The sequence below is a fragment of the Giraffa tippelskirchi genome, chromosome 10 (assembly GCF_054371585.1).
Source record: "Giraffa tippelskirchi isolate mGirTip1 chromosome 10, T2T-mGirTip1v1.2.pri, whole genome shotgun sequence".
NCBI classification, from domain to species: Eukaryota; Metazoa; Chordata; class Mammalia; order Artiodactyla; family Giraffidae; genus Giraffa; species Giraffa tippelskirchi.
The window spans coordinates 19,802,409-19,823,532 of NC_137284.1; the positions used below are offsets into that span (position 1 = coordinate 19,802,409).

At 41.5% G+C, this 21,124-nt stretch overlaps 1 long non-coding RNA gene across 1 annotated transcript; it reads left to right on the forward strand.

Annotated features, from left to right (window-relative positions):
• Positions 1–12: 12 nt before the first annotated feature.
• On the forward strand, positions 13–14,664 carry LOC145523911 (uncharacterized). Its single transcript, XR_014066957.1, has 5 exons — positions 13–76; positions 820–891; positions 4,317–4,388; positions 12,585–12,614; positions 13,908–14,664. It is a non-coding gene; the product is annotated as an uncharacterized LOC145523911 (long non-coding RNA).
• Positions 14,665–21,124: the final 6,460 nt, after the last annotated feature.

Consider the following 21,124-nt stretch of genomic DNA (forward strand, 5'->3'; position numbering starts at 1 on the left):
CGGCTCGGATTCGGCGAGGTCCGGACGCCGCCAAGCTCAAGCGCGTAACCCGAAACCGTCGCGGCGTCGCCTGCAGGTGACCCGAAGGGGAGGAGCGGACTCGTGAGCCTCGGTTAACTCTCGAGGTTACCTACCAGCGGGATAGCTGGATTTGGGGAAAGGCATTCTAAACGTTCCGTCTACCTCAGGGGAATCAATCTCTTCCCTCTTTTGGAGCCCCCCTCCTCCGATTCCGCCTCTTCCACCGCCCCCTCGTCCCCTCGCCACCCCACCCCGCTCCGCATCAGTCTCCCTGGAGTCTGATAAGCGCAGTTTCCGTATAAAGACCCGTGTAAAGCGCAGTCCTTTCCCTGGCTTCCTCGGCTCTCTGGTTTGACCCATTGTGTGTCTCCAGCGCTTGCAAACGTGACTCAAACTGATTCCGCCACTCCGACTTCCTTGCTAGAAGCAGCCCTTGCTTAAGCTTAAATGCTCCCTTCTACTCCCTTCTCATAATCTTAACCCTTAAGTGCTGTTTTGTTTACATACCTGGGAAAAAATGTTCTAGGGCTTTGGGAAATCTTGAGGGTGAGGCCTAGAAGAGAAAAAGGGTAGAGGTCTTCACAGCTCAAGGGCCTAGTCACCTCCTCGCAACCTATCTAAAGCAACTTGTCCTTCCACCTCCTGAGCGTTCTATACCCCACCTCATGCAAATAGGAAGGTGACAGATTTAATTTACATGATTTGTTAAATTCAAGATTGAGTGAGAGGGAGAAAATTGATCTTTAACCTGTTGCTCCAAACTTAAGTTATCCTTTACTCTTACCACCTTTTTCCTAGGGCCTGTGCACTTTGGATTTGTTGAGGAAAAAGGAATAAACAGAGGAGAAGATGACAAGTCATTTTGCAAAGGTTTGAATGACCCTACCCCTAGATCTCCAGTGTCTTAACACACCTTTAGTGCACATTCTTTTCTCATGAACAAATATCCTATGTTGCAATTTGGTCACCTCATCCCTGCATGTCTTTTTCATTGGCATTGAATCTCCACTTTGTCTTAGAAACAAGAGTGGACAGAATCATTTTTCTTAACTATTGCTTTGCTCATTCAACAAACTCCTTACACACATCCCTTATCAGTTTCTTGTCCTTTCTGTTAGAATTTTATCTTTGAAACCCTTTAATAACTTGAAGCATCTATCTCCTGTCATATTTCAGGTGGAACCTTGTGTTGTAAGTCCTTGTTTTTAGATGGACCACTTTATCTTCTAACTTTGTCTAGATCTGATTTGATAATCCCCAGGATTCCTTGAAATCTATAACCCAGGTCAAGAAAACTTAACCAGGGTCATCTAAACTACAGTAAATGGAAGAAAATCCTATTCTTTTTGTTTTTTTTTTAGAAAATCCTATTCTTGTAAAGCAAACTGCATCTTCAAAAAAATGTATTGAGGAAAATTTCAAACAAAGGGAAAAAATGAAGCTACATGAACTCAATGTCCAGCTCCAGCAATTATTAACTTCTGGCCAATCTCTTTACAAAAAGATAGTCAAAGCTATGGTTTTTCCAGTTGTCATGTTTAAATGTGAGAGTTGGACCATAAAGAAGGCTGAGTGCTGAAGAATTGATGCTTTTGAACTGTGGTGTTGGAGAAGACACTTGAGAGTCACTTGGACTGCAAAGAGATCAAATCAGTCAGTCCTAAAGGAAATCAGTCCTGAATATTCATTGGAAGAACTGATGCTGAAGCTGAAGCTCCAGTACTTTGGCCACCTGATGCGAAGAGCCAACTCATTAGCAGAGACCCTGATGCTGAGAAAGATTGAAAGCAGGAAGAGAAGGGGACAACAGACAGAGGATGAGATGGTTGAATGGCCTCACGACTCAATGGACATGAGTTTGAGCAAGCTCCTAGAAATGGTGAAGGACAGGAAGCCTGGTGTGCTGCAGTCCATAGGGTAGCAGAGTCGGACACAACTGAGAGACTGAATAGCAATCTCTTTACTTCTATATCACTATCCACATAAGTCCTGTATTTATTTGAAGCAAATATCAAGCATCAAAAATCTATAAATATATCAGTATGATTTCTAAAAACATAAAAGACTTTTAAAAAGCATAACCACAATCTTATCACATCTAAAATATTTAATGTATTTCCTTATTTTCTACTTGTCACATAGTTTTTTTTTTTTCTTTACTGTGCTTGTTTAACCTAGGATCCTATCCATTTCACACGTTGTGATTGGTTGCTAGGTCTTTCAAGCTTCTCTTATTCTACACGTTCCACCTCCATATTTCTCCCTTGCATTTTGTTTGAAGGAGCCCAGTTTTTGGTCCTGTGGTGTTTCCCGTAATCTGAATTTTGTTGATTGCATGATGTAGATTAACATAGCTTCCTTACCTTTTGGTAGTAACGCAGCCCTTTTCCAGATGCTTTCCCTGATTCAGCCTAACTGGTTTAATTAACCCATCTGTGTCTTTGTACATTCAAATATTGCTATCAACTAGTTATTTACTCCGGAGAAGGCAATGGCACCCCACTCCACTACTCTTGCCTGGAAAATCCCATGCACGGAGGAGCCTGGTAGGCAACAGTCCATGGGGTCGCTAAGAGTCGGGCATGACTGAAGCGACTTAGCAGCAGCAGGAGCAGTTATTTACTCATGCTTAAGTTAATCACTCCTTTGTGATATCTTTGCTTACCTCAGCCCTTTGTTGACATATTCAAACTCCTTCAACTGTAGCCCTCTCTTACTTCTTACTTGCATGTGTGTGGATAATAGTGTAAGGAATAAGTGAGAATGAGATCTTCCGGGAGAGAATATAGAGTGAATTAGAAGGCAGCGGCTCTCTTCTTGAAAGTCTCGTCTGTTGAACTCTGGGAGATTGCCCTATCCTGCTTCTGCTCCTGCTGCTCTCCTGCCTTGCAACTTTGCTGGTCCCCAGAGAGTGGTTCTTTTTTTTTTTTTTCCTCCCTTAAAGAGCTTAAATAGTTTTGTTGCTTCCTTTACTCATTTTATGTGAGATAATTTCAAAAACCTATAATTTCAATCCTTCCTCTCACCTGAGTTTCTAAAATGTATGTTATCTGCATACTCTCATTTCTACGTGGATATCTTTTCATCTTTCCAAATGCAACATGTCTGCAATACTACTCATCTTTCTCCTCTGGATTCACCTGTGTGATTTCCAAGGGTGAATGGTATTATCGTTTCCCTGTGTTTTCACTCCTGAAGGGATGATCGTTTTTCACTCTTTCTCATCCCCACGTGTCTCATAAATGCTAAGTTCTGTCATTTTGTTCCCTTGTAAAGTCTCATCTCTTCCTTACATTTCCTTTTTCCTACTAATCACTAGTTCAGCCCTAATTATTTTGTTCTTGGATTCTTTCAGACACATTTAATAATACTGAAGGATATGGCATAGAAGCAAAGACTGTAGGCTGTGGGGTCATGTTATCTGGGCTCAAATTCTGACTCCTCCACTCCCTGGATTTGTGACCTGGGCAGGTTATGTAGATTCTGTTTTCTCATTTTAAAAATGGAGATGATAATTCGACTTCCTTCATATGGTTTTTATGAGAATTAAATGAGAAAAACGAGCATAGTGTCTATGAAATAACAGCTCACTGTATTATAAATATTGTATAGTATTCTTTAATCTATAAAATTCTTTATTATTCTTATTAGAAAAATAGCTCTTTGCCTTCCCTTTTATTCTGTTGACTCAGTCCATCCTATATGTCATTGCCATATGAGTCTTTCTAAAACGTTAGTCAAGTTATTCTGCTTAAGCTCCTGCAGTGGTCTCTGTCAGAGTAAATTCAGCCTTCCTGGGACTCTGCACCATCTTGAGCCATCATGCCTTTTCAGCCTCATTTCCCAGGTCCTAGGATTTCCTTACCTGATCTAAGTTATCCTCTTCTCTCAAATCCTATACCTCTTGAATGTTCATCTCCAATTTATCCCTAACACTAAGCCAGCCCTGATTACTTTCAGCCTTTGGAATTGGACTCTTTTTGAAATTCATATAGCACTTACCTTTATTTCTTATTTAACATCTAAAATACCTAGACTGAGACTGTTAATATTCTGTTTAGTTTAATCTTATCTCTTCATCGAAAGGTGCTCATTCCATTCCAGTCTTACTTTTTGATACTTCATAATAGGAGCCCTTCACCAGTCTACTCACTGAGCATTCACATATCAGCAGTGAAGGATGCTGATGATATGATGATATCATCATCTATATGTATGTATGATAAGGATGTACATTTCTCCTAGTGCTTATACAGGGCCTTCTCTGCTCACCTCTCTTTCTCTCCTTTTTTTAGCAGTCACAAAGGCAGTGGTTGCAAAGGAAACAGCAAAGAGTCAGGAATCAGGAGACCAGAGTTCTGTTCTCAGTAAGTTGCTATCATAATTTGGACAAGTTAGTTTCTCTGTGTTTGTTTTCTCAGTTATTAAATGGAGTTAGATATTATGTTAATTAGATTATTATGTTAATTGCTTTCCGTTCTAAAATCCTTTCATTTTAAATCTATTTAAAGGGCCAACTTAAGTATGTTATTCCCAATCATTCTTATTTACATCTTAAGTCCTGATACTCATACCTTGCTTTTTATTCTTATTACTTTTCCATGTATGTATTTCTTATCCTCCCAAGAAGATTCAGCTCTTTAAGGGCAGTATATGCATACATGTCTCATATTTGGTATTATTCAGCACAACTGTCAAAGCTATGTGTATAATGAAGTTAAGTATAGTCGAATTACATTATTATGGGGATGGGAAAAATCTTCCACCAGCAAAAGAGACTCTTCAGGATTTAGGGGCTCCGTATCCCTACATTTATCATTCCAACTTATAGTGTCCTTTTCTAATTGTAGATGCGCAGTATGAGGTTCTGTGTTTGGTTTTCAGCAATTTCAGCCCTTAGCTCCAGGAGGAGCTAAAGGTCTGCATGGCACACTTAGAAGCTTCCAGTCATTTATGTGGTCCTTGAGCTGGAAATTTCAAATCCCCGAAGTCATCCTTTTACTGCATTGTCTGACATGGGGAGTAACTAGGTAATCTTAATTGTTAGATCTCCACATAAAAGTTTGAAAGTATCAAGACATAGTCATCTGATTCTTGTTTCTTGTAAGTGGCTGATTAGGAGTATTCAGCATTGGTTATCTCTATTGCCAGATCTTGGCATGGACTGTCAGTGCTCTCTATACTGCTAGAAATAGTCATTAGTATCTTTAAATCTAATCAAGTTAGAGCGCCAATTCAGAAGCCCCAGAACTGATTCAGAAAACTCATCTTTAAAATTCTGTTCCTCTAGAACCATGCTCAGGCTTCCCTGGTAGCTCAGCTGATAAAGAATCTGCCTGCAGTGTTGGAGACCTGGGTTTGATTCCTGGATTGAAAATATCCCCTTGAGGGCATGACAGCCCACTTTAGTATTCTTGCCTGGAGAATCCCCACGGACAGAGGAACCTGGCAGACTGCAGTCCACGGGGTCACAAAGAGTGGGACACGACTGAGCAACTAAGCAGAACCATTCTCAGTACCAAAATCTGTATTAGAGATACATATTCAATAGGATTGACTGACTGATTGAATGGCTGATTGAATTGGTTAATGTGATTATGGACACCCAGAGGTCCAACAGTCAACTGTCTGCAAGCTGGAGGACCAGGAAAGTCTGGTATAATTCAGTCTGAGTCCAAAGGCCTGAGAACCAGGATTCTGGGTGCCTGTCCTGGCTCAAGCAGAGGGCATATTTGCCCTTCTTCCACATTTCTGTTCCGTTCAGTGGATTAGATGATGCCCACCCTCATTGGTGAAAGTGATCTTCTTTACCCAGTCTACTGACTCAAATGCTAATATTTTCTGAAACCATCCTCACAAATGCACCCAGAAATAACATTTTATCAACTAGCTGGACACCCCTTAGCCTAGTCATATTGACACAGAAAACCATCATATCTTCCACATGCATCCCTCCCCATGCTTTAATGTTACTTCTCAATCTTATCTCCTGAGCTACAGTCACATAATTACTGTCTTTTTGCCATTTTTACATGAATGGCTCACTTAACTCCCAGATGTAATGTGTGTAAGTTGAATCATCTCCGCTTTTCATGCCACACTTTGAGGATTCCTCAGTGAGTAGTGATACTTCTACCCAGTGACATACACCAAGTCCTTGGGAGTCTTTGATATTCATTCCTCTTTCCCTCCTAAGTAGGTCAGTACATTTTCACTCAAAATGTATCTCAGATGCTTCCATTTTTCTTTGTCTTTACTATTGAAACTCTAATACTAAACACTAACTCCATGCACCTCCTAATCAGTGTTCTCACTTCTCTACACTGTTCTTCCCACAGCAACTAAAGGAAGTCACTCTCCCTTGTTTCTCATCTCATTAATCTGCAGCCCTCTTCCTTGATTTCCTTGAATAAACGTACCCTTTTAACTTGCCTTTGGATCTTTGCATATCCTTCCCATCCACTATTCCACACTGAGCAAATATTCATCCTTCTTTCTCTTAATGGCATCATCTCCAGAGCTCTTCCCTGACCACCTAATCATTTTGTGTTTTACACCCAGGACCCTCTTTGGATTGTTAATAACACATATCAACCTTCATTCTTTTACCTGATTACTTGCGTGTACATTTCATGAGAGTAGGAACCACCGGCTATGATAGTTATCATTGTCTTCTCAGCTCCTGGGACAGTTCCTCGTATCTAGAGGTGGGATCAGTGAATATTTGCGGAAGGAATGAAAGCCTTGAGACAATGCCTCTGCTTCTCCTTGAAATGAACCCTCAAGAAGAGCAGCCTCATTCTATGGCAATCACAATGTTGTCCACCAGGGGGTGTTGCCTGGGAGAGAAAGTGTTTCCATGGGATCAGGTCTGCTTTAGGGTCTCTCCACTCCACTAGTGGAGGAGGCTTTCTGTTCCAATTGTCAGCTTTCTTACTGAGGAATTTAACTCCGCTGGGTTGTAATCACACTGTAAACTGCTTATCTTGAAAGTATGTGATTTGAGAGTGGATGTTATGTGTGAGGGGAATAGGCAAGAACATCAACTTCTTTTTGCATTCCTAAAATTGTTTAAAATTATAACAACCATCTATTATTTTATAATTAGAAAATTAAGTTAAAATGTTTAAAAATAAGAAATATAACTAGGCTGGGAAATAATAATGCTGCATGATTAATTTCTGTAATGGTTTTTACTGATCCCAAGAGACTTGGCTTCAAGCATAAAATATTTCTTTGAGCAGAGTCAGACTGAATCAGACTGTTTTCTTTATTTGCTGTTTACTTGCTTTTCTTCCTAATCTTCTAAGAATTTCTTGTGCCATTATAGCTTCGTTTTCTTTTGGTTTTGATTTGTCTAATTCTGACTTGTGTTCCGAAGGGCACTGCTCTTTCAAAATCAGGGCAGTTCTCCTTTTTTTTTGAAATTTATTTTATTGAAATATAGTTGATTTACAATGTGTTAATTTCTGTTCTACAGCAAAGTGATTCCGTTATATATACATAAATATGTTCTTTTTCATGTTCTCTTTCATTATGGTTTATCACAAGATATTGAATATTGTTCCCTTTGCTATACAGTAGGACCTTATTATTTATCCATTCTATATGTAGTAGTTTGTATCTGCTAATCCCAAACTCCCAATTCTTCTCTCCTCCAGCCTCCCTCCCTCTTGGCAACTACAAGTCTGTTCTCTGTGTCTATGAATCTGTTTCTGTTTTATAGAAATGTTCATTTGTATCATATTTTAGATTCCACATGATATCACATGGTATTTGTCTTTGTGACTTTCTTCACTTTGTACGATCATCTCTCAGTCCATCCATGTTGCTGCAAGTGGCATTTTTTTCATTCTTTTTTTATGGCTGAGGAGTACTCCATTGTGTGTGTGTGCGCACGTGCGTGCGTGCGTATACCACATCTTTTTTATCCATTCGTATGTGTGTGCGTGTGTGTGTATATACCACAACTTCTTTATCCATTCATCTATTAGTGGACATTTAGGTTGGTTCTGTGTCTCGGCTACTGTGAATAGTGCTGCTATGAATGCAGAGGTTCATGTATCTTTCTTTTTTATTATTATTTTAATTTTGATTTTATTGGAGTATAGTTGATTTACAATGTTGTGTTAGTTTCAGGAATACAGTAAAATGATTCAGTTATACTCATTGTTTTAGATTCTTTTCTCATATAGATTATTACAGAATATTCAATAGACTTCCCTGTTCTAACCAGTAGGTCTTTGTTGGTTATCTATCTTACGTATAGTAGTGTGTGTATATTCATCCCAATCTTCTGATTTATTCCCCCTACCCTGTCCATATTTTCCCTTTGGTCACCATAAGTTTGTTTTCAATATCTGTAAGTCTATTTCTGTTTTGTAAATAAGGTCATTTGTATGTTTTTAAAATTAGATTCCACATATGAGTGATATTATATATTTGAATGACAGTTTTGTCCAGATATATGCTGAGGAATGTGATTTCGGGATCATATGGCAGTTGTATTTTTTAGTTTTTTGAGGAACTTCCATACTGTTTTCTGTAGTGACTCAGCACAGTTCTTAATCTTCCCTCCAGGGAGGGAGAATAGAGGAAGATTCCATACTTTTCCGAACTAGTATGATCTTGCAGTATTCTGGGAACAATATTTGTGCAAAAAGATCATCATCCTGCCAAGGTTTTCTATTCAGGGGCTCATCAGTAGACAGCCGTGGCCAAAAATAGCACCTGTACTGCCTGACAGCGGAGGCTGTGGACAGGAACCTCCTGTGCCTGGAGGTGGGAAGGAGGAGGGAAGGATTAGAGACACTGTGGCTCAGCAGATATGCACAGCGGGCGGCTCCAGAAGGCTGCATTGTTCAGTGTGCTTTCCAAAGAATTCAGAAAGGGACTGGATTCCAAAGTGGGCTGGCTCCACCCTAGGGCAGAGAAGATGTACATTTGCAGCTCTTAATAATGGCCGGAGAGAGCTCCTCTTTTCTCTCTCTGGCCAGAGAAAAGAAAAATGTATATTCATAGAAGGGGCAGAAAAGATGGGGGTGTTTGGTATGTTTGTATTAAAATTTGTTCCTGTGTCTCTCCTTGTACACCGTGAGACACCAGAGTATCCTTAGAAGAAATTCCTCTTTTTATTTAAGCTAGTTTGATTCCTATTACTGATACTTGCAAACAGTAGGTTCCTAATTAATATTTGCATGTTGATTGCAAAACTGCCAACCAGGTGTTATGAATTAGGTTAAATTGGTTACATCTGGAGAAAATAGAGAGCAATAGAGGCTGTAAGAAACTGGACAACCTTTGACTGAAAAGGCAGCAGCTGAGGAACTTGGGCTCATGGTAGCGATGCGGTATTTCAGGTTCAGCACTGCCAAATAATCCGTCGATTCAAAATACACAAAATAGTTTTTCATGTGGATTTTAGACTATCCACAGATCTGGATATTTGTGTAACTTCCTCTTGTATTTAGTGCTGCATAATTAATAAAGCACTACTGTGCCCTGAAGGCCAAACAAAACATATTTGGTAGCAGAATACATGAATAGTATTGATTTGTGTCTTCCTTCAATCACTAAACTCAGAGAAAACAGTCCCTGGGACTATTCCTTGACCTTAATTGTCAAGGAACCCATGGATTTGTCTCATGCTAACTCCCCATGTACAGTCACACTGCATTTTTCTGGTGCTCATACTCTGTACCTGGTGAACTCATGGTCCATTTTTTATTTATGCCTCGGGCAGTACTCCCAGGAAACATAGGCCATTTTCCCTTTGCTGAATGGAAAGGGAAAGTGGCCTCTTAGTCTCCGCTGACTGAGACCTTCATTGAGCCCATTGGCTTGTTTCTCCCCAACCCATTGCCATTGCCTGCCCCCCCAACCCCAGTCTATGTCTTTAGAACATCTTTGTGTCCCACAGCAAACCCCAAGGCAGGCCCAATGGCTTTCAATTCAGTGTCCACTCCATACAGGAACAAGGGTGGTTTAGAAAAGCTCTCCTTGGGGTCCCCTTTTGCTGTCTATGCTTTTCCCCCATGGTCACTGTGAGAAGCCTCTGCCCCAGATCGGTAGAGGACAATTGTGTAAGGGGAACTTCCTCCCAATGTCCCAGACAGGAAATAGGGCAAGATTTTCCATGAAGTTTTGTCTGAGTACCTCAGTTGTAATTGTTGACTTGAGAAGGAGCTAAAGAGAGTTGGCTAATCCTTTTCCCTTTTTTTTTCCACAGTAACCTGGCTATTGTCTTCTACATAATCTGATTTTGAATGTCAATCTTTGAATATTGTCACTTTTGTTTTAGTTGTGAAACAAATCCCATTTCATCCCTGGATAATAAAGTTGGCTACTGCAAACACCAAAAGTAAAAAGTAAAATAAAGTCGGTTATTTTTTACTTTCTCCCAGTCTCGGAAGCCATGGGATCTATGTGCAGGACCCTGGTTGCCAGGCTGTATCTATCTACCTTAGTCCCTAATTAGAAGGCTAAGCTTCAACCTAGAATGTCAGCTCTAAACCTTACATATTCTCTTTTAGGCCAATGGAATGTCTTTTCTCTCTTCTTCCTCTTTAATTAAAAGTGAGAGAGCTCTTCTTCAGAAATCTAAATTTACGTAGTATTTTACTGAAAATCTTGAGTCATTGCTTTCTCCAATACTGTGTTATGTTGCTCCCTTCCCTCTGCCTCTCTAACCCCAATACCTTGGCAGGCAGTTTTTCTCTCTCTCTATTATGTGGTCGGAAATTGAACATGCTGATTTCTGCTACTATCCGTAAGGCCAAATACTTGGTCCAGGGCTATTAACAGGTTGTCATCAGCTACTTTGAAATCCTAACAATATCTAATCCAGATCGCTGAAGGCTCTCTCTCACTCTTGGCTGCCTCTCTGCCTAAGGGCTGACTGCCTTCCACACTTTAGTGGGTTGATCCAAGAGCAATTCAAACCACTTTTCTCCAGGCTCTGTGTCTGTTCTTCTTATAAAGCCCCCTTAAAGGACTTCTCTTGCAAGTTTATTTGGGAGTGAAGGGGGTTTGTGTTATCATGTTCACTAATGTACTAGTTACATGTAGTTGATGACCCATGTTAGTTTTAGCTCCACGAGAACCTTTGTTGAATTTGATCTTAGGCACATTTTAGAATTCTTTGGTTTTGCTCCCAATATACTAATCATAGTCATAAGCATCTAATGAACATTTTCTTGTAGTAAACACTCTTCTAAGCTATTTGCATATGTCATCACATTTCATTGTCACAAAATACTATGAGGTTAGTAAATTACTTTTAAAGATTAACTTAATTAATAGTAGATAAATACACTAAGATTAGTCTATTTTTTTAATTAATAAGGAAAGGAAAGCACAGAGAAGTTAACTTGTGCATGATTGCATCATTAGTGGGAGGCATGTCCGGAATTTGAAGCCAGATAGTCTGAAGCACAGTGCTCATCTGCTAAGACGCTGCTTGTCATGGTTTGGGGTTCTGTGGAAGGATAAAAGAGGGAAGGCCACACTTCTCCTGCCCACTCGTTTATTCCTAGTAAAACCACAATAAAAGATTGTAGGAATGTTTACGATTTTAGAGTGTTATGATGTTTGAAAATGTGTGGTTTAGCAAGAGAAGCAAAAATTTTAAACTGTACACAAAATATGCCTATTTTCATGATTTGAGGGACATAAACCCCCAAACCAAAGAAAACTCATCACAGGTGGACAAAATCCAGCTCCTGGCTGTGGTTGTCTCTCTGCCCTCTGTAAATCCCCTCCATCCTTTTGAAAAGGTACCCTCACATGCCCTAAGTCCTACCCTCAGGAACAGACCCACTTCGTGCCCCCTAGAATATATTCTGATGTACAATAAGTCACAGACTCTTTCACCCAAAGTGCATTATTCAGACAGGCATTGGGGTTGTATTTAAGGAAAAGATCCTCCATAGTCTAGAGGAGAACAATAGGAATGATCCGTGGTCCAAAGGTCGTCATCACTGGTATGCCCATTCAAAAGGGTTTTGAATCTTGGGACCCATAAAACAGTCCTGGATGGTGTTGCTGGGCCAAGTTCTCTCCTGCTTAAGATCACTTATCAGCATAAGGTGTTATGTCCTCCTCGATCTTGCTCACCATTCAGCAGGAAAATAATGATATTCATGTACCTGCATACACACACACAAACGCACACACACAGGCTCACACATGTGAACACAGCTCACACATATACAGAAGCTTATCATTTTCTGAAAAATTGATTCTCAGAGACAACACAGTCAGTTTAGTTCATAATCAGTAAGGGAAATATTCTCCTAAATGTAATCTGCAAAAATTTATACCAACCCTGTTTCATCTTATTAGGCAGCATGATAAAAGGACCTACTTTATTTATTCTCCTTCTAAACCATGGTCAGTGACCTCAGATATAGAGAAATATGGGGTATAGATCCAGTTTTTTTTCATTTATTTTATTGAAGGATAGTTGATTTACAATGTTGTGTTAATTTCTGCTGTGTAACAAAGTGATTCATCTATACGTGTATATTCCTTATCATATTCTTTTCCATCATGGTTTATTACAGAACATTGAATGCAGTTCCCTGCGCTATATGGTAAGTCCTTGTTATTTATCCATTCTGCGTATACTAGTTTGCATCTGCTAATCCCCAACTCCCAATCCTCCCCTCCCTCGTACTCCCTCCCTCCTGGCAACCACAAGTTGGATTCCGTTTTTATAAGCAACAGAGTCTTTGGTGCCTGATTGCCAACCAACGGTTGTGCAAAGACTTGGCTGAAATTCCGAAACTGCTGTTTTTGAACCACACTTTAAGGCTGACTGTTGTTCACTATTCTCTTTGAGGGAAGGAAGGCAGCAAGATGGTTTGTTATTCTCACATTACAAACCAAAAAGCAGATATGGGAGCTGTTTTTCTGGATACATAAAAATTTGTGACTTATAGCACAGTGGTTATCAGACCATCCCACCTTTCTTATGTAACCAAAACCTTCCAAGACAGTTGCTTTACATTTGTAGAATTTGGCTGTCTAAAAAGTAAACAGTTTGAATCTTAAATGACCTATATTACCTAAGATATAACCTGTTGTGTGTAATGACGGGAACAATTTGTGGTCTAGAAGTCCTTCCCCTTGCCTGCCAGGTAAACAGAGGAGAAAAAAAAAATCATCATTAACCTCACCCTTGTGGCATCCTAGCTTCAGTGGGAAGAAGCACATTATTAATTAGAGATAAAGGGCCCTATGAAGAAAGAAAGGTCAGGAAAATATAGGCAAAGAGACAAAGGTTGCAATAGTATCACAAAGTGAGGCCTGAGAGAGTGAGCACTTCACAGGGTACAATTACCGATGCTGTACTCACAGCATTGAAGAGTTGTGGCCCTTTGTGATCAATCATTCTCTAACTTTGTGGCTCTCTTTCAGTCACTCGTGGGTAGAGTTGAAGAGTAGGGTTTTTTATTTTTCCCAAGATGGGGGAAACGAATGAACTCCAGGTCAGGTCTTTGGGAAGGCAAATAGGGAAGAGGAGAATCAACTCAGCATTCAGGACTCAGGAAATTGTGCCTGACTCTGCACTAGGTCTAGGAATAGAGTCTTTTCTAATGATCCTGAACCAGCTCCCTTCTGCCTTCTCCTGGAGAAAAGCTACTTGTAGCTAGGAGTTTGGCATCTAGAAAGGCTCTTGGGGACTCCCAGAAAATCCTGATGAGAAGGGAGGTCTGGAGATGGGGGAAGAGATACAAGGGGATGATTCCCAGGACACTTGAGCTGAGTGCCTTTTAGAGATCAAAAATCTTTTGGTTATTTCTGCAGTCTTTGATTATTCTGAGGAGGAGCACTCTGATGTCACCCTGTTTCAGTGAATGACAGCTTAGTTAATTTCCTTGCAGCTCACTCATCTGAGAGAAACCAATCTGTGCTGAACCTGAGTCCCTGACTTCAAAGACTGTTCTGAAAGAACTTGTTCTTGATCTTCCTGCCCACTCCAACACACAAGACATGCCTCCACCTACTAAGAGTTGACCTTCAGCATGTCATTCCTCTCGCCACCCCCACCGTTGGGTTCTTCTCCTTGACAAGCCAGAACTCAGTGGCAGACCATGGCTGTCTTTGGACTGCTGACCTCTCAGGGTACTCTGTGCTGACTGAAGCCTCTATACTACTCCAGCTGGTGGGACTGTATGGCTCCTGAGGTTCCCAAGTGCCAACATCTGCCAAAACTCTTAGCTCTGTTATGTCCTTGTGCCTGGCATTGGGAAGCACATTCAGTTCACTTTTGCCTTGGGAAATAGAAATAATGAATCCCATAGAGTCATGTTACACAGTGGTAGGGCTCCCACTGTACAGCTTTATAACAAAATAACCTTTTGAAAGGGTTCTCCTACAAAGTTAGAGAATCTCCTGCCATACTGGGCCTCACGTCTAAGAGGGGAAGTGAAGTACAGCAAGAAAGGTGTAAATTCCACAACAAAAACTCAACATATCACATCTATCATGTCAACTAGGATAGTCTTTAATATCATGACCATGAGATACACCTACAGAAATATTATATGGAGATAAGGCAGGATATTCACATTGTTATTCTCAGGCTCAGGGGAACAAAGGTAATTTTATTTACTTAATAAATTTGGTGTAATTCCAAAATTTCTGTGACTTTTATTCTGCGAATAATGTTGTTCAAAGTGGCTGAACAAATGCAGGGGAAAGACTTGGGTTGCTTGGAGTTTGGGATTGAGGCCCAGGTTTCAATCACTAATGCAGGAGCATTTTTCCAGAGAGAATAGGAGGTCCTGTACTTGCAGGGCTAAGCTTCATGCTCTTAGCTCAGACCCCCTGGGACTTCTGTCCATGAATTTATGCATGGGTCTTACATGTTCCAAATGCAAGACATGCAAAGGTGGTCCCTATGTGAATTACTTCCTTGAAAATGGCCAGTAAGTCTTAAATCCCAGCCAGGCTTCTGGGAACCTGAGTTTCAGTGGAAGTTTGCCCGTGAATAATGTTTTCTCTGCGAGCAGGAGATTTTATTTTTTTATGGAGGCAGTATTTTTCTTAGCCATTCTCCACATCTCTCACTGCCATGTGATGATTCAGGGTGCAGGTCACTCTAGAGCTAGAGCCCTGGGAGCCCTTCTCCCAATTCTAGAGAAAAGGAGACAGCACGGTGGAGTGGACAAATAACAGCCCACTAAGTCAGACAGGTGTGTGCCTTGTGACATCTGGAGAAAGATGCTACACCTGTAAGCACTCCTGGGTCAGTGGTGAGATGGAGTCAATTATTCCCAACCTACGAAGTTGTTCAGAGAATTCAAAAGATGAAGTGGGTCTCATGCCCAAAGACTGCTTGAGATGCCCAGCAGGTCTTCATGTTTGGCCCCTCCCCTTTGCCATTACCCACGAGTGAGTCTATTAAGTCCTAACAAAGATATCAGATATAGCTCTGAGAGGTCCTGTCTCACCTATGCAATCACGGGGCACAGAGACGTTCAGTAACTGTTCGAGGTCACACAGCAGACAGGTAACACGCTTGGGCTCCCCTCCCAGGTGTGCATGGGGTCCTCTCCAGATGAAGATCACATGAAGGATCTCACTTGGGTAGATTGTGTGTCTGGCTCTGGGGATGAGCTTGTTCAGGTAATCAGCCCCCACACTCCCTTCCTTCCTCCCCGAGAAGGGCGACCTGCCATCACCACTGCCTGTCTTCTGTGTTGGGGCTCCTAACTGCAAGGTGAAGGCCGGGAACTTGAAACCAGGCTGTCCCAGCAGAGGCCCCACCCCCTGTGCCTCTCAGGTGAACCACACTCCTCGTGCCATCCACTTTCGCATCAGGTGACTTTGATGAACTGATCTGTGCAGGGCATCATTCTAGCTGCTGAGAAGAAAGCAGCGCAGCACACGAAACTCTTGTTTGTGGAACTTCTGTTCTTGTGAGGGGAGAGAGACAGAATAGCCATAAGGAAGGAGAAGCTAGAGAAGGACAAAGTGGGCTAAGTACTCTGGAGAAGATGTCACATAGGAAAGGGGCCTGGGAAGTGTGGTGAGGGAGTCTGGGGTATGCGCATGGACACATGTGTATCCTTAGCTCTAACTTTCTAATCCCGCCACATCCCCTTTCGAGAGAGTAATCAAAGCATTTCTTCCTTTCTCCCCATCACTCTGAGCGTTTGTCTCTCCATTGTAATCATTCTTGATCTTTGTCCCCACTCAAATTTTAATGAATAAAGCTGGAGGGAAGCAGGGATCACTTTCACCTCATCACCTGTTTTCCTGGGCTGTCCCATCCATCTCAGACAGGGATGCTCCACCGGGCAGTCAGAGGAATCGGGGAATCGGCTGAGGTGAGTGTCCGGGAGGGTTGTGGTACCTTAAGGGGCCTGAGAAACTCTCCCAGATGCTCAGTGGCCCCAGCTTTGTTGTAGCTGAGTGGACATCACGTGGCTGTGGACATACACCTGTTGTGTAGACCAACAGGCAGAAATACAATCATGAAGAGGTACTAGGGAGAGAGATTCAATACCAGCATTAATTAGTATTTTATGCTAGACCTAATAAAATGAACCAGGACATCTGCTTGGCCTGAGTTCTAAGTAGGTGGAAATAGACAGGATGTACTGTCTCCTGGGAACACTGGAGAGAGAGGATTCGAGTGGACTGACCTGAAATTTATGATTTTGCGATTCTGGTGGGATGCCTGAGGGCAGGTGGTGGGGATAAAAAAGGCTGGAGCCTCCTACTGGGACCTCTGCAGGAATGGGCCCCCAGATGTTCAGGTTGCTTCTGATGAGCATGTTCACGGTGCTCTTCATGAATGACAGTAAGCCTGCTGAGGGCGTCACCTGGTGGGCAAATTGGGGGCAGAGAATGTATGGGGAGGAGGAGGGGCTCGGTGACTTGGCTGGAGTGACGTGGTTCACGGATGTGTGGGGAGGAGGAGAGGGGCTTTGTGACTTGACTGGTGGGAAGTGGTTCACGGATGTGTGGGGAGGAGGAGAGGGGCTCGGTGACTTGGCTGGAGTGAAGTGGTTCACGGAGAATTTATCTTCTTCTTTTTACAGGAGACAGAGTCCTGACATTAAATTGTACGGTGTAGTTCATTTTCAGTTCTTGGATAAATAATGCCGCAATGGGAGGGGACATTTTTGAGTTCTTTTCACATTATCTCTCTACCCTCCCTGACTACACTCCCCTTTCCCCACTGACTGGTCTAGTGTCTTCTTTTAGCCCCCAGCCTTGGGTGAGAGGGGGAGGTCTTTAACTTCTTGAGGGGAGTAACAATCCCCTGACAGAAGCTGGGAGGGTGTCCGCATCCCTCCTGTGTGTGTTACACCACTCAAGTGTAAAGGTTTCCAGGTGGGGGTGGGCTTCTGAACAGAATCCCTGCCCCTAGAATTCTGCATCAGTTTTCCTCTCTTCCTTTAGGGATACAGTTTTGCAATTCATGTGATTTCTACGATGGATATAGTTGCCACAATGGGATGAAATCTTGCTGGAAATTTAAAACCCCTAACCTGAAGAGAGCTTGTGTCACAGACCACTTTTACTATTATGATCGTCTTGCAGGTAAGTGGGGTTAGAAAGAGACAAAAGATACTATCAGTGGTGGCGCCATGATCCCTGGATTCAACACGTGGAGTGAGACTAGGACCACGGCAGGTGGGAAAGTGGGATTCTCCGTACACAGACCTGGGATGGAGGCTGTCTGGGAGGCAGATACCTTTTGCCTGGTCCTGTTGAGAGAGACATATATGAAATGCAGACATAGCTATGTGGCAAGTTTCCTGTGTATAGGAGATTTTCGAGGTTCTGGGGAGATGTCATTGCTAGGAACATGGTGAGATCAAGCAAGGTGATCACATTTACTTTTCCATTCTCTTTAGATAGATATAACTACAGATACTCAGTGCTGTCTTGTGTGGCTTGTGAAGAGGGATCGTCCCTGGTATTTCATGACTTATATAGAGAAAGATTTTGCTGCTCTGATGACAATTGTAATGATCCTGAGAAAAATCAGGACGTGTCAAAGATACGTGTGTCATATTAATAAAACAACAAATAAAATAATTATGATTTTTAAAAACCATCACTCCCAGTTATTTTTTCCTCTTCCTTACCCTCTAGCCACATCATCTCACATTTTCTCAGAACCCGGACCCCACTACTATATTCCAGTAGATCTACTATGGATGCTCTGTCTTCTGATATTGCTTCCATTAATAGGAAAGTGCAAAGCCATAGGCCCCCCAAAGCCAACTTGGCCTTCTGGATGGATTCTCATCTATTAACTACCTGACATCTCCTGGCAGTCTTTACTTGCCCTTAGGTCTGATGCTAAATTCAGAGTTCTAAAGTTTCTGGCAAAGGGAGCAGAGTATTTTTCTGATGGAGCTTCAGGAGAAAGCAGAGGGGATTAAATTAGGGACAAGAAATCACAAGAGATTGTGGGAATATTTGGGAGGAGGGTAGAAGAGGTATTTGGTGGGGGTTGGAGAGGGCTGGTATTCAACAGGGGCTTGGGAAAGTCAGTGTGAAATTAGAAAACACCAACTTCCATGAAAGGAATCGTCAGTACACTGCACTCGAGAGTCACAGGGTCTTTGTGTGTTTCTAATCACGTTGTCATATTTTCATGTTCAAAGCCAAGTATATCAGGATGGGCACGTGGCTGAGTGGTGGTCACCTACCCTGTCTCCTGGCATGTGAGCAGTACTCGACCCCCCAGTCCTCAAAAATATTTAAATATTTTCTTGCGTTCAGTGTACTCATGGATAGAAAACTGAATGTCTTTCATCTACTGGGCACAGCCCTGCAACAGAAAATGTCAAAGAGAGAGAAAAGTTTCAGATCTTCACCGTAGTTTTTATTAGAAGATAATTAGCTGTGAAATAAAAATAAAATAATTCCCAAGTTATTACTTACTCACTTTTGGTTAAAAAAATTTCTTTTGCATATTAACCGTTCTGTGTGCTAGAATCTATAGATACTACTGTTTTTTAGGTATATAATTATACACACATGCACGTATATATATGTAAAATATATCATGCTTTGTGATATTCCACTTGATAATTGGGCTTATGATTGGTTATTAGTTCTTCTATATTCTATTTTCATAAATAGAAGGATATATTTTTAATATTTTATTATACAAACTAATTATTATTTTATTATACAAACTAAATATTTTCAATTTATACTGGAATTTCCCCCAAATTGTAGCATGTTAGAATGAATATTATACTTTAACATCTTGCAAAGTAGAAAATGTGGTAGAGCTTTCCATTCAGGGTTGTTTAATTAGTTTATAAGAGTAGAATGGAGATAGTAGCAGCAGGTTCCAAATATGAAATGATTCATGGGGGACTCACTGTGATGTGTGATTAGTTTCTAGAACGGTCTCAAATAAGTCAAAACTAGAAACCAAGAGGAAGCTTCACGTTCAACTCGAGATACAACGTGAGGACGGTAACTGGTACAGGAAGGGGAGCGGGTACACACTGAGTGATTCAAACGGAGATTGCCACCACGTTGATAGCTAAGGTGGAAGTGAAGATCCTGTGAAGCACTGTGACAAAGCCCCTCGAGTTTCATCATCGCATCCGGAAGACTCCAGGTCCAGGCTTCCCGAGTCTGTCCTGTCTGCTTCCTGTCTTGGGTTTCCATGAGATTCTGACTCCCGTACTGCCCCATGTTACAGCCCCCATCACCCCCTAATTTTTTGGGTTCAGTTGTGGTACCACTTCACTCCTTACATTTCGCAGAAACAAATGGGAAGTGGAGGGAACAGTGAGGGAGGCCAGTCCCCAAGCAAGTGCAGTTACTCCAGATTCAGGCCCCGTGTTCTCTTCCAGCCACCGGCGCCTTGGTGGGAGGTGAACCTAAGCTGGCAAAACTGATCCAATAAGACAAACCAATTGTACGGAACTTTCAAGCTGAAGGGTTTAGTAATATTAGGAGAAACAGGGTTTCTTTCGTATAAATGTGTGTCAAATCATAGATTTCCAAAAGAAAGGCATTCATTATTGAAAATTGTCAGAAAGTCGCATCTCACAACTTTTGTTTGCAAACTTTATACAAGTTGTATTGGAATCCAGGAACCTGGGTCTAAAACCTCAATAGGCACTGTTCAGAGACATTATATGATGGGGGCTTCCAATCTGACCTCATGTTTTCATGGACTGGGCCCTAAAACAACTGCTGAATTTCAAAATGTGCCTCGTGAGTATTTGATACACAAATGTGTGTGGATTTCTTGATTTATGCTGGTAAGGTGCTGCTAATGGGGACAAAGAAAAACTGGAAAAACAAAAAATGATTTGTACTCACTCTTTCAACCACGTGGGTATTTATTTCTGTCAGGGATTCACTGGGGCAGGGAAACTTGCCCACTGGTTCTCAGATAAATTAACGGCCACCAGGAAGGGTGCTATGAGCTAGCTGGAGCTGGGAAGAGGCTGTGAGTCAGGAGGCTGAGGTGTTTACGTAGTGGAGTTCCTGAGTTGATTGTAAAGCTTTGCTTAGGATTGTCTAGGCAGAATTATGGCTTCCATTTTGGGACATGTTGGAGGCTAGCAGTGTGGTTTATAAATCTCCACGACAAGTAGGATAGTAAAAAGAAAATTCCCATCTAAAAAATCAGAATCTACTAAAGTAGTGTAAGCCTTCAAAGATCTCAGAAATATAGAATTCTGCCACTCACATTCTTTCTGAAAAAATTCCTTCTGAGGAAGAAAGGAACTGTCAGTAGAAATGAAATTTAGCAGGGGGAAAAGATTAAGAAATAGGTAAAAGTTCAAGTAGGGGAGGAGACAAGAGATAGCAAATCTTGGATATTATTATAGAGATTGCTTTATAAAGACAAAAGCAAAGTTTACTTTGCTTTCAGTGCATTCAAGAGATGAAGCTAGTTCATAGCAACACTATTTATAGTGGCCAAGACATGGAAGCAACCTTAATGTCCACCAACAGATAAGTGGATAAATTGATACATACACACACACAAACACATATATACACACTGGAGTATTACTCTGCTGTATAAAATGAAATATTGCCATTTGCACTAACATGGATGGATCTAGAGATTTTCATACTATGTGAAATTAAG